Source organism: Melospiza melodia, chromosome 14, assembly GCF_035770615.1.
Source record: "Melospiza melodia melodia isolate bMelMel2 chromosome 14, bMelMel2.pri, whole genome shotgun sequence".
In the NCBI taxonomy this organism is placed as follows: Eukaryota; Metazoa; Chordata; class Aves; order Passeriformes; family Passerellidae; genus Melospiza; species Melospiza melodia.
Window position 1 is genome coordinate 16,993,581 of NC_086207.1, and position 13,440 is coordinate 17,007,020.

The 13,440-nt window shown below is 41.1% G+C and overlaps 1 protein-coding gene across 8 annotated transcripts in view; it reads right to left on the reverse strand.

Annotated features, from left to right (window-relative positions):
- Positions 1 to 13,440, reverse strand: part of EBF1 (EBF transcription factor 1) — a 265,262-nt gene that overhangs the window by 232,824 nt on the left and 18,998 nt on the right. The gene's annotated exons all lie outside the window — the stretch shown is intronic.

The window sequence follows — 13,440 nt, forward strand, 5'->3', positions numbered from 1 at the left end:
TGCTTGTTAGTACATGTAATATTCAGAATCACGAGGAGAATAAAAGCAGCAATGCAGAAACTGTTATCAGCAGAGGGAAAATTATTCAAGTATGCATTTGAGTAATTCTGCATTTTAATTTAACCCTTTGAAACATTAATCAAACCATGGCTAATTATAGGAATTAAGGAATTAAACGATGGAATCTTCTAAAAGATATTATTTAAAAGGCAGTTTATACAATTACTTGTATAGATGTTTGCTTTAAAGAGGGAAACATTTCTACTGTAATGAAAAGGGTCTTAGAAAATTAAATTAACAAGAGGGGACCAGGCTGATATGAAACTAAATTAGCATCAAATGCAAATTACAGGGTACTTAATGGTAGAAACAGGTGCAGAGCAGGTCCCTAAATGAGATAAATGAATAAAACATCCCTCTGCACAAATGTGGAAGCTGACACAAAGTCAATGATATGAATAATTCAGCAGCCTCAACACTGCTGTTGAGGTCAGCTTTCCTTGACCTTTGAAACAGGAAGTAAAATTCTGTCCAAATTTGAGTGACTGGAAATGCAGCAGTTATTTATTGGAGGGAAGGGGGGGGGGAGAATAAAATTAAATTAAAAAGAAAACAAACAGAAAATCCAGATTAAAAAAAAAGAAAACCAACAAAACCAAAGCTACCAAAAATACAAATCCGTGTGTGAAAATCTATATAACATATATGACAGATTTTAGGTCACGGTATGATCTAAACATGTTCAAAACTAAATGGTTTCATCTTTCAAAAGATAATTTATTTGTACTAAAGGGGATATTAATAGAGTCAAAGTCATTGCATCCCAGGCATTAAAAAAATCAAATAATTTATAAATAGTTGCTCAGAGCTCAGCCATCAGTCATGTTCTTTGCAATAAACTTTTTATAAGGAACAGAAATATTTCTTTTCTTTACTTTTTTACCTAAGATACCAATTTAGTCACTATTGCATTTCAAACATTGAGAAGTCCCAATTTAAACTATAAACCAACCTAACAACAGTGTGTAGAGAAACACAATGTGCAGGAGTGTGAGCGAACCTTGAAAGCAGAAAATATACACGTAAATGTAAGTTATACTGATATCTTAAAATGTAAATAAACCCTGGAAACAAATCCTTGTATCCCAAAGAATGAATGTTTCTTTCTTAAAGAGACAGAAATATGAAGCAGCTGCCTTGAAGCCAGTGGAATATCTCCAAATTTACATCCTTATAACTAAATGAAGATTTCTGTGCCTTTCCCTACGACAAAATACTCAGCTAAAAGCATAGCTCTTGTAATTTCTGACTACATGTATGGTCCTAATTTTATATTGAATTTGGCACTAAAACAGATTAATAAGGTATGATAAATAACTAATTTCTCCAAACTGGAAGAAAGGAAGAACATCACCCCTGCAGCTTGTCTTCTAGGGCAAAAGATGTTAAGATAACATAAGTTATCTCTGCTCTTCCCTTTGCTGCATTAATCTCTCTTTACCTGCTTAGCTGTCACCTGCAGAACTTGTGCCTGACACAGTTATTTGGATTGATTTCTATGAATTAATTTTATTTTCTCTGTTTTAGGCAGGGGAAGCCAGGAATTGGACTGCAAGGATGCACCTCTGCCTCCAGAAACTTTGGTGAGGTGTTCAGGCAGCCCTGGCAGCAGCCACCCTGGAGATGCATATTAATGAGACAAACAAAATAAAAACCCAGCCCTGCTGTGTCCTAATCCCTTGTGGCCCAGGCAGCAGGGGCAGTTTGGGGGCTAAGCTCGGGCTCTGCTCAGCACTGGGGTTTCTGTGCTCCCTCCAAACTCCAGCTCTGAGAACCCAGCTGGTTCTCATTTCCAAACAAGCAGCTTCTCTATCCCCAAGTGCTAAAGAAAATAATCCCAGCAATCCATGACTACACGCTTTCACAGGGACAGCAGTGAGAATTTGATTGTAGAGATAATTAAAGTCATTCCTGAAACTTGCAAGGAAAAGAAGCCGGGGGGAGAGGAGGGGGCCAACAGGGACAACAATGCTCATGTTTAGCTCGTGTTTAAATTGAATGAAGTTTGGAGAAGTGGGGACACACACACTACTTTTAGGGAATTTGTTTTCCTGAAAATTCTCTCTTCTTCACCCTAACAGTTACAATTTGCAAAGAAAATGTAATAGACTGTGGCAAGTAGGAAGATTAGGATGAGGTTTGGAGCCTGGCTGTTCTTAATTTGGCAAGAGTATCCAGAGGGAAATGCTTTCACATTCTGGTAAACTTGAATAAAATTACATACAGCCACTTCGATTAGAAGGGTTTAAAGGGAAGTGATACCATAAAAGCAATAAACCCAACTGCTATCTGCTTCAAACACTGAAAACATCTTTTTAAAATTAATGTTTCCTGCAGCCCTGCCATGAGTTAGGTCTGAAATAATTTTAATATTAACAACACTCAGGAGCAGGTCAATCTAGAGCCAATCACACAACTGAATTAGTCTTCCACATCTTTCCAAATGTCCTCTGCATCTTTCCAAAACAGTGGAGTAATTTACACCACTCCAGCTGGTGTAAATCAGCAGGGTGTCCCTGGCATCAGGAGAGATGGGAAGCACTGGCCTCACTGAAAAATAATCACAATGATGATGATTAAAAGGAAAAAAAAAAAAAAAAAAAAAAAGAACCACACCAAAAGCCAAACAACAAAAATAAAAGCTTGCTCCCAGCAAAGCTAAATTGTACAACCCCCGTGTCACACATCTGCTCTGACCCTCGCCATCCTGAAATGGGTGTGAAATCCAGAGATGGAGAGAAAGAGTTTAAAGCACTTGTAATCTCTCCCTCTGCACTATCTGCCTTGAGCAGGAAGGAGGGATCTGCTCAATGAGAGCTATTCAGGGCCTCTCAATTAACCTGATTAGTTCAGCACGCTGCTCTCATGAATGACACCTTATCTTGGAAATGAAGGAAAAAAAAACTTCCTTCCCTCTGGAGACACAGGCGGCCCCCAAAGCCAGCACAGCAGTGCCCACGGGCCAGGTCCCCATCACCCCGGGAGCTGCTTTGGGTGGCAGGGCCAGGCAGCCCAGGTGGCCCAGGCAGGCAGGGCGTGCCCTCTTTGGGGCCCATCCAGGCACATGAAGGGATTTGGTGGCACGGGGACCCTCCCAGGTTGGCCGCAGGTACCGTGACCCCGGGGACGCTGCGCAGTGTCAGAGTCTGGAGCTCGTTTCACAGGTGACACATTATGAGCAATAACTGGGTTACCATGGCAAAAAACATTCCCAAAATTCTCTTTTGTTTCCCTGAGAATAGTCTCCCTATATTTTTTTTTCCCTCCAAATCATGCCACTCTGCAATAACACAAATATTAACTGATGTTATTCTTTCATTATTCTTTCAAGTGGGAATGTCAACAAGGCTGATTGTTACACACAAACTCCAAGGATTAATCAGGGAAAATAGGTATCTCAATTACAATTATAATGCTGAAAACTCAAATTTATGAATGGCCAGCCAACTTTGAAGACATTTATTAGGGAAATTCCGATAACTTCAAAAGTATTAATGTACTAATGAAACATTAGGGCATGATGTATTAATGCTCTTGTAATTTCTGACAAATTGAGTTACCATTGTCACAGCAGGGCAATCCTTCAGGAAAAAAAAAAGGAAAGTTCCTCTCTCCTGCCACGTGGTACACGACAGATGACAATTTACGTACACATAATGGGGTTCAGCGAGAAGTTTTCCTCCTACACCACAGTACAGTTTATTCCATTTTTCAGAATGCCAGAGCTATTATGGAGCTCACTGTGCTTAAAAAAAAAAAAAAAAAAAAAAAAAGCCTTGGGATTATCTTCCTGTACAGCTCCATAGGGAAGAGACTCTCCCATTGTGCATCCCTCACTCAGCAGCCTCAGAGTACAGCAGGACCCAGTAACACCAGGCCATGGGACCACAGAAAGAACCAGAGATAAAAAGCTTTACAGAGCTGCTTTTAACACATAAACCCCAGCATGACAAACAAATTCTTCCCCAGACCACAGACAACTCCAGGACACTAATTTATAACGCAGCTGAATTTCCTCATTTTTCTTTAAAAAAAGGGGTAAATCCTGATCCAAGCTGCAGGTCCTTTCCTTCTCCTGCCTGTAAAACCTCCAGAAAGATATTCCAGGGTGTAGACTCCCCTCTGCAGCCAAATCCCAGCTTGTGCAGGATTGTGCCAGAGATGTGGAGGCACCTGGAGCAGCTGGGAGGAGAAGCGACCATCAGATCTTAATAGCTCTGAGTGTGGCTAATTTTATTCTTCTTTCAGAGCAAAGAACTTTATAATGAATACAGAATACATTTTTCCTCTCCTTGTGTCATCTTTCTACAAAATTTGAACTAGGTAAAGTGGTTTTTAACATCCACTTATCAAAGTGACTTAACATCTGGGAAGCCAGCCAATGGTTATGTAGTGATGCAGATGCCAAAAATTCTGACTGAAGGATTATATTGAGGGAGTTTACAGAGGAGACCTGACTCAACTGGGTGGAAGTTGATGGTTATCCTGGTCAAGAGAGCCTGAGAGTCTCCCTGCAAAACCATGGATAAAAATTAAGCAAAAGTATTGTGTTTTAAGTAGCTTATTTTTAACCTGCTGTATCCTGCACCAGTAACATTTTTCAAAAGGCAGATTTTGGAATCAAAAGATGAATAGTTTGTCAAAGTCCAACAGAAGGTGGAACAGAAAATTATTTTCTCCCTCTAACAGTTGTTGAGGTAACACTAAGAGGAAGATAATTTTTTGATTGCTAGACACTCACATTGGAATATTAAGTCTTTCTAACATTTAGTTATATAAAATTAATCAGTTCCAGGGTCACAATCATGTCACAGAAGGATGTCGTCTTCTTTTTCTTAATTAGTCTTTGAAAAACATGACCTGAACATTCATCTAATTGAATTATGTGTTTAGCTGAATGTTTGTAACTCTGCTTGGAAAGTCAAGGTGAGAGGAGCACTAGGAAAACCCAAGAATCAAGCAAGCCAATACAACCCTGGCATTGTAGCATCAATATAACAGGGTTATATTTTTTTTTTTGGTAGCACCATTTTTCATCTCTTTTTAGCCCAGCATGGCAGTGGAAGAATTAAAGAAAACAATAAAAGAACAACTGAGTGTACAGGGTAGGATTTACTGGCATTTACTTTTAATTCTATGGTCCTTTGCTCTGTGGCTTATCAGCCCTATGTCAGCCCTTTTTCCTCCTTTATATTTCATGAGGGGACCCACATGCTGGTACTGAGAGACAGAGCCCAAGTGTCTATAAGCTTTTTGTCAGGTAAAAAGAGAAGAAAAAGGAAAGGAACAAGAGGAAAAGCAAAGCTAAGAGGCATCTATTAGATGTCACTAGGCTTTTGTATTCATGTCAATGATTCAGGATTAGAGTATTTGAAATAATCTTATTGAGAGAACTCAAAAGCCCCACAGAGGGAAAGCCTGCTCGGTAGCATATGGCAGAGCAGCAGACAATATCTTATTAAGGATGTGTTAGCTAACACCATTACTTTTTATATTACATTACTGAACTCTGGTGCCTCAGCCCGTTAGCGAGATGCCATAGTTGTGGAATGCCACACTGGACGTGTTCTTACAAACCCTCCAAGATTTGGCTGGGCCTCCTGGCACGGTGGGGCTGGGGAAGGGGGGTGGCAGTGGGATGCTGCTCCCTCAGCCCTCCCCAGAGCCCTGGGAAGGGGGAATGATGTCCCCAAAGGAAGGGGACAGCACGCAGTGCCCTCCCACCCTCCCCGCTTCAGGTCACCTCCCCTCTGGGAAAAACACGGGGTACAGAGGGCAGCTGCTGCTCCAGCCCCAACAAAAAATCCCAAACTATTGCCAGACTCTGCTTCTTGTCAGATGAAGGGAATTTAATTTTGTTATAGTGAATGCTGTTAGTCTAAAAATCTTTCTTTGCTCTTGGACAAAAGCTTGTAATTGGAGAAATAGCTCTTTTTAAAGTTATCTTCATCTGCCTACACCTTTAGAGGCAGCAAGAAACCAAAGACAAAACAGCACTGTTCATAGCATTTCAATGATTGCTCTGAAAGGCTCTATATCTGGGTCACCTTACTGCAGTCCAGTATATAACTTCAGTGATTTGATATAAAGCCTTTTAATAACTAATTTCATATCATTCACATATTAACAGCAACAGAAAATTCATATTCACATTTCCTATTTCCAAACGTCGTTTTTAAAAAGTGGATAGAAAATTATTCATTCCACTTTAAAAAGTAAAAACCTGTAAAATACTGTCCTTAGCAAAAAAGTAAACACCCAGTTGATACAGTAATATATTCTGATCACAAACTACCTATGCAAAGTTGCTAATGTGACACACTGGGAACTTTGTATGGGTTTTCTGTACTTTTCCAGAACTGTTACAGAAAAAAATATCACGATGTTACAAGGAAAGAGGAAAATTCATTCCAACATTTCCCACTACTACTACAGAGACGTGCTGCCTTCTGAGGACAGTGTTAAAAACATTTCTAGAAATTTAGTCATGATTTGCACAGTAACCTACAAGTGTTTCTTACTCTCTTTTAACTTTATTAGTTAGATGTTGTATTAAAATTAAATACTTCCAGCAGGCAGAAGTGCCTGTGAATTTAACATAGTTATTTAAATAAGTGTGGCCAATTACTTATAAGAATACATTTTGGTGGCTGGAACATGAAAACATTTATGAAAACTCACATGAAGAAAACTACTCACACACCTCAGCTCCTGCAGAATAAAGCTTGGGTTGTGTTTTTATCCAGTAAACACTGAGATAGAGCTGAGATACATTTTTCATGTTCAGAGGAATTTTAGCTAATCTGCATTAAAACTGAGGATGATCTTTGCAAATACATTTCCCCATTGCTCTTATTCATGTATGCATTCCCACTGTGCCAGCAAATATGGAAATAAATCAGGTGTTGAGATGGAAGAGGAAATTTATCCACTCCAGAAACTATGTGTGTATATATATGCATATGAGAAAAAGATAGGGGGTTTTTTTCACCCTCAAAAAATCCCCACTCTTGAGAGAGAAGAGCTGGTACTGAGCTGCATGGAGCCAGGGAGCCCACTGTGCCCAGCACATCCTCCCTGCTGCAGGACACGCTTTGAAGAAGGAGTTCATATTAAGAAATCGATAGGTATGAAGAGCACATTTGAAGTTTTGTGACAAGAAACAAAGGGATGGATCCCCCTGCCAGGCTCTGGGCTCCTACTGGGGCCAGAGCACTCAGAGCTTTCCTGGTGCTGCAGGAGGTCACTGCACCAACATTTTTAAAGCACCTCCAACATCAAATACCCAAATCCTGACACCAGAATGGAGCAGCAGAATAATCCATGAGGTCTCAGATCCCTTTGCACAAGAAGATCCACAGGGTCTTCAGGATGGACTTCAGGATGAAAACAAACCAATTCAGTCTCTAAACTTGTTAACTCTCACTGAGAAGGAGATTTTCAGGAAGAGCTCAAGGGACTCACTGACATGGACACACTGGCCTTGGGGCAGCAGGGCCAGCACATCCCATGTGTGCACTCAAGTCACAGCTGGCCAAGCCCGTGCCTGTGGGTGAGCACTAACAGACAAATGCCAAAATCAGCAATCTTGTCTTCAGTTCCCCTCATCTCCAGGACATTTAACACAAGCTTTTCATCAGGACAACCATTTTTCTTCAGGAATGGGATCATCTCCCTGCTTAGAAATTACAGACCATTCAGCACAATGAGCCTGCTTTGCAATAGAAGCCTCTGCTACATCACCAATTCTATGAAATAGTAATAATCAAACATAAGATCTCAGTTAACTAAAGCCCCAAACACAAGCTGGGGATTCAAAAGGCATCACTGAGAGAAGCAAGTAACTATTAGAGTAGTGTGAAATGTTTGCAGTGAAACCCAAAACCATATAAGGCTTGCCTGGTTTGGGATTTAATAACAAACTGAAAACTCAGAACAGGTTTGCTAAGAAACTCACAGACCTTCTGAGTGAAGCTCAGACCAAATTAAGATTTTGCATAATACTTCTGAGATCACACAAAAATTCTTGTACTTGGAGGCAGAGAGAAGAGTAATCAAACAAACAATAAGCAGAAGCTGGTTTGACCCTGACCAAGTTCATTCAGCCCCAAGAGCAAAATAAAGGAATTTATAAGCAGCAGTGATATGTGCCAACCCCAACAGGCTGAAACCAAGAGATTTTTGCAAGAATCCTTGCAAAGTTACCCCCAGCTCTAGTGATTTCATCAACAGAAACAAGGCTGACACCACATGCATGAGGAGCACTCCTAGAGAGGCAAGCATGCAAGCCTGAATCTCAGTGTGAGAAGCATCTACTGATCAGTCTCCCATTTATCTCACAAGAGCTCAAAATGCCTTTGGTTGCCTAAGTCATGTGGGAAATGTTCTGGGTAATGCTTCTCAGCTGCATCAATCACAAGCAAATCCTGGAGGATGTGTGTTTGGGTCCCTCCCCTCTCAGAAATGTGTGGGCTCCCGGAGCTCACATACAGCACTGGAGGCCAACTTCTGTCTCTGAACACCCTGCTCAGAGGCCCAGGGGGTTTAGGCAGCACAGCCTGAAAAGACAGCCTGGGAGACATCTCTGTGCAGTGCTGGGGGTAGCTCTGTCACCCAGCTTCTGCTCCTCTGACTCCTCCCTGATGGATCAATAACTCCCATCTAGCTCTGGAAGGGGCACAGCAGCTGGGAGGTGTGGGCTGCTTTCCAGCACAGAATTCCAGATAACAGCCAAATATTCACAGCCAGGGACACTTTGCACTTAGGATGTCTATCAGAGTGCTCCATGCCTGCCCTCCTGCTCCTTCTGTGGGAAAACACACCCAAGGAGCCAACAGTGATGGGACCCCCAGGCTCCCACAGCCCATCCCTGGTGCGAGCAAGGGGGAGCAGACACAGCTTCCCCTGACCCCACAGAGCCAGGGGGACAAGGATAGCACCAGGACAGGGCAGGAACCTGCACTCCTGCCAAGGAGCCACTGCCAGAGCACCTGGCATCTCCTGCCACTTTGCTGTGCCATGTGATGAGCCCACGTCCCTGCAGGCTGGTGGGGATCAGCTGCAGCACTGACCCCATCCCCTACAGCAAAGCATCCCTCAGCAAAACCCACCTCATCCCCTCCCCTGCATCTCCTTCCCCCTGTCTCCAGACACTGAAAGCTACTGCAAAATGCATTATTTGCCCATCTACTTAAGCAGTGTGTTTGTGGGGAGGATGCAGGGAGTGTGATATAGTCCTCCCAGTCACTTTTCCACCTGCCTGGCATTTAGGATGAAAAGATGATCAGGCTTGTAAAATACAATCCACTACCTGATGACTTGTAAAGCAGTAAAACAGAGGTAATGAGTTTTTCATGTCCTTGCACAGTGAAATTCTACCCACAAACATAAAACTTTTCAGGTTACAGGCAGAAAGATTTCAAACCCATCTGTAGGTGAGTTGGCTTGGTGTGCTGGGACAAGTTACAGAGAGCCCAGATGAGCATCCTGCACATGTTGGAAGCACAGAGGTCTTTCAGACACTGGTAGGGGCTCATGCATTAAAATGTACTTTGGTGTCATCTGATATCAAGGTATAGGAAATATTACAGCCTCCAACCCATGAGTCCCCACCCCTGCCTCATGGACAAGAGCTGTGATGGCACAGGAAAGGCACAAAACTCCTCGGTGCTCCCAAAGTGCATCCAAAATGCCACATGAAGACCTTCAGTGTATCACCAGAGCAGGGCCAGGAGGAGCCCTGGCCATCCCCTGCCACCAAAGGTCACACAGTCCCTCCCAGGGCAGCTCCAGCACAAAACCCCTTGACTTCCACCTCACCTAAAGATTATCAATCCAAAAGATAGACAGTGGCCAGATTCTCACTACAGGTCCTGCCTCAATTGGTAAATATTAGCAAAGCCAATCCCAGGTCACTGTCACCAGCCTGGGATGAGCCAGGAGCTGCCTGTTTCAGCCCTTTTTCCATGCAATGTCTCAAGCAGGATATATATGATATATATGGTATATATATTTTTTCTGCCGCTATATTTGGGGTTGCAGTGGCAATTCCTATTTTATCAGTCAGTAGGACTCCTATTGACTGGATGCAGCCGTAAAAGGCAAAGAAGCCCCAGCAGGCACTGGTAACACCATTAAATATCAGTCCTGACAATGGTAAATTGGGTTTAAAAGTTTAGAACACAGTGCCAAGAGAGGAGCCTTTTTCCTGAACCAAGGAATAACATAAAGCCCCACTTTCTCCCCTATGTGACTTTTGTCATTATCATCTTTTCTGATTCTTACAAAGCAAACCTAATTAGGAAGTTCTCTCATTAGTCTTCCAGAAAAATTAGCACAGCTTATGCTAATTACTCCTGTAAAATTTAATAAACTCGTTGAAATGGGAATAGTCTAATGAGGTTTTATTTATTGAACTAAGATAACTGTAAGGAAAAAGGTTAGGATACCAGGATATCCAGAGTGGTAATAAAACTACAATTTATTCAATTTCTTCACAGGAATTTTATTGCGAACCTTTTAAATTCAAATATGAATTACAATTCGAAAGTTAAATCAATCTAGAATTTAATTTAATAACAGGAAGTGTTCTGTGTTTTCTTTAAGTGTGATTACAATACAGCCCTGCCACTGCACTCACAGGAGGAATTGTGCATTTGTATTGTGACAATAATACCCCTTTTAAAATGAGTTCCTGTTCATCAGATCTTCATCTCAACGCATGTAACTGGATTAGCAATAAAATATACAGGCTATGCTAAGAAGATGATACAGACACACACAGGTTTCCAAGAAACTTCCTTGGGATGACTGCTCTGTAATCATAATAAACTAATTTTGTTCTCCAGAGAGAAAATTTAAATCACTGTTTTATATGAGTATAAATTTCTTTAGGTCCCTTTCATGGCTGTATCTGCTGATACTATAATAGAGCAAAGTATAAAACAATTTTATAAAGAATAAAGTCATATCCTTTTTCCAAACACAGCTACAGACTTTCTTTCTCAAAACCCACATTTTCATTAAAGAGAAATACACAATTTGATTTCACACATATCCAGGGTTTGAAGGAGAACACAGCACATGTAACTTGGAAGTTGCCAAAGAGCCTTTTCTCCAAGTTCACCAAACCACCACAAAGCCAGAGCCCTCTCTATCCCGAGTCCCTCCAGCCTCATCAAAGAGAATTAATCAATCCCAAATAGTATTCCAACTTGTCAGAAGAGGATAACATTTCCATGTAAGTGCATATGTCAAAAATCCCATGGATAGATTCTATGTTAAACTCTATGTTAGGTCAGAGTCTGTGGATTCACAAGATTTGATGCAAGAGCTAGATTAAATCCATAGGCAAAGACTTGATCAGAGCACCAGGCATGTGGGAGTGCTTTAACCCAAATGGTAAATGAGTTCTCTAAGCTCAGTGCAAATAAATATAACTAAATATGGCTTTGCATACCAATTGACATAATAGTTAAAAACTGAGAAGTGACAATGGAGCACAACCAAACACATGGCCTGACTTGTGCAGGCATTTTAATCACAGAACAATTTTACAGGACTCGTTTTCAGGTAAAAAGGCTCTGTAGAAATCACTTCATCCTTTCCAAACCAAAGGGGACAAGAAAAATGAATAGGATAAATGTCACAAGAAACATCACTAAAGCTACTAACTGTATAAAGCACATACTTGCTTGGCCTAAATTGTTTGAACTAGCCCCAGCCAAGAAAAGGTTTTAAGTACCCTACTGGGACAGATGCGAAGCGGCAACAATAGAAGCCACACTAATGCAATCCAGGTAACACAATCCTGTTTCAAAAACACAGGGAGGGCTAATTACAGTACTGCTGAGTCAAATTTCTTATGCCATTGCAACCCACAGGAACAGGTCAAAATCAAGTGTTATTCAAACCACAGTCATATCAACCTCCTGTATCAAAGTCACAATTTAAAACCAAGTGAAGAACTTAAAAGCTTAACCCATTCACAAGCCAAGTGTGATTCAGTGCGGGTGGCGAGGCAGGGTTTGTGTTATCAGCTTAGAATTGTGTTTACCTTGCATTTTAAGAAGAAACTTCAAAATTGGTAACTATTGCATCAACTCATGTAAAGACTGAGGTATAGATCACTGCTAGAAGTTAAAGCTGGGTTTTTTCCTGTATCTATTTTCCTCATTTTGCAGGAAGCATGCAACAGACAGCATCTCTGGCTTTCAAAATTTAAAATTATCTGCAACTGGCAGTTTTGCATACTAGATAGTTAAACAAAATATTTCTGTAAACCTGCCATTAGCATCTTAACATCTCACTTTCCAGTACAATGAAAAATTCATGTGAATTTTGTAGCTTTCATGTTGCTCAAAATGCCACTCTAACACCATGTTTATAGTGTTCAGCTCTGCAGCATGCTTATAAAACACAGCTCTGTACAGGTTTCACTGGGGGGCTTTCCCCCACACACACTTCCTCTGGTGCTACCTGATGCTCAGAGAAGATGAAAATATGCCTAGTAAAATAGATAGGGATATCTTCAGAGATTTAAACATTCTCAGGATGACTTATTACAGCTAATCAAAACATCTGCTATAAGCATCCAATAAAAGCACTTTCCTACCCAACCCATCCAAGAACTGGGAGCTGGGATGAGCACAAAGCTCTGGACTGCTCTCCAGTGGGCCCCCCAACACATCAAACCCACCTGACCTTCTTTCATAAAATGGATGCTCTGGCATGGAAGATTCTAAGAACTTCATGCAGCAAACATAGTTCAGACAGCAATGCAAGGAGAGGCAAATGCTCTGTGCCCTCATCCCTGTGTGTTTGGGGTCCCTCTACTCACAGCTCAGTACAGGGTGTTGCTTTCCCCAGCTCTGACAGACCCTTTTGGTGCTTGGTGGCCATTTAAATCCTCTGGAGTAATGCTGCACAATACCCTGGCTATCCCACACGGCTTTGGACAACACATTTGGACAATAAAAATGTAAAAATGGCTCTTTGGCTACCATTCTGCATAATTGGCGAGCAACAGAAACTACACATGGCCCAGAACAACAGGAATAGATGTATTGTACTACAATGATTTACTCAGTGATGTCAGATTAGCAATATGGATCTGTTTAAAAACACAATAATTAAGACAGGCAACAATGAATTAATCAACTGACAATACAGTCAAAATAGTATTCCAACCAAAGAAAATAAGAGGAGGGAAAAAACCTTACATTGCAGATCTATTTTCTTAACTGTTTTTATGCATAAATAAAAGCCTTAAAATGTAGATGGATTGCATCCAACAGAACTACAGTAGCTAAGTGATAATGATTCAAACATTTTTCAAATAAAAGTTAAATATTTATAAGCACCCAACCACATTTCATAAAT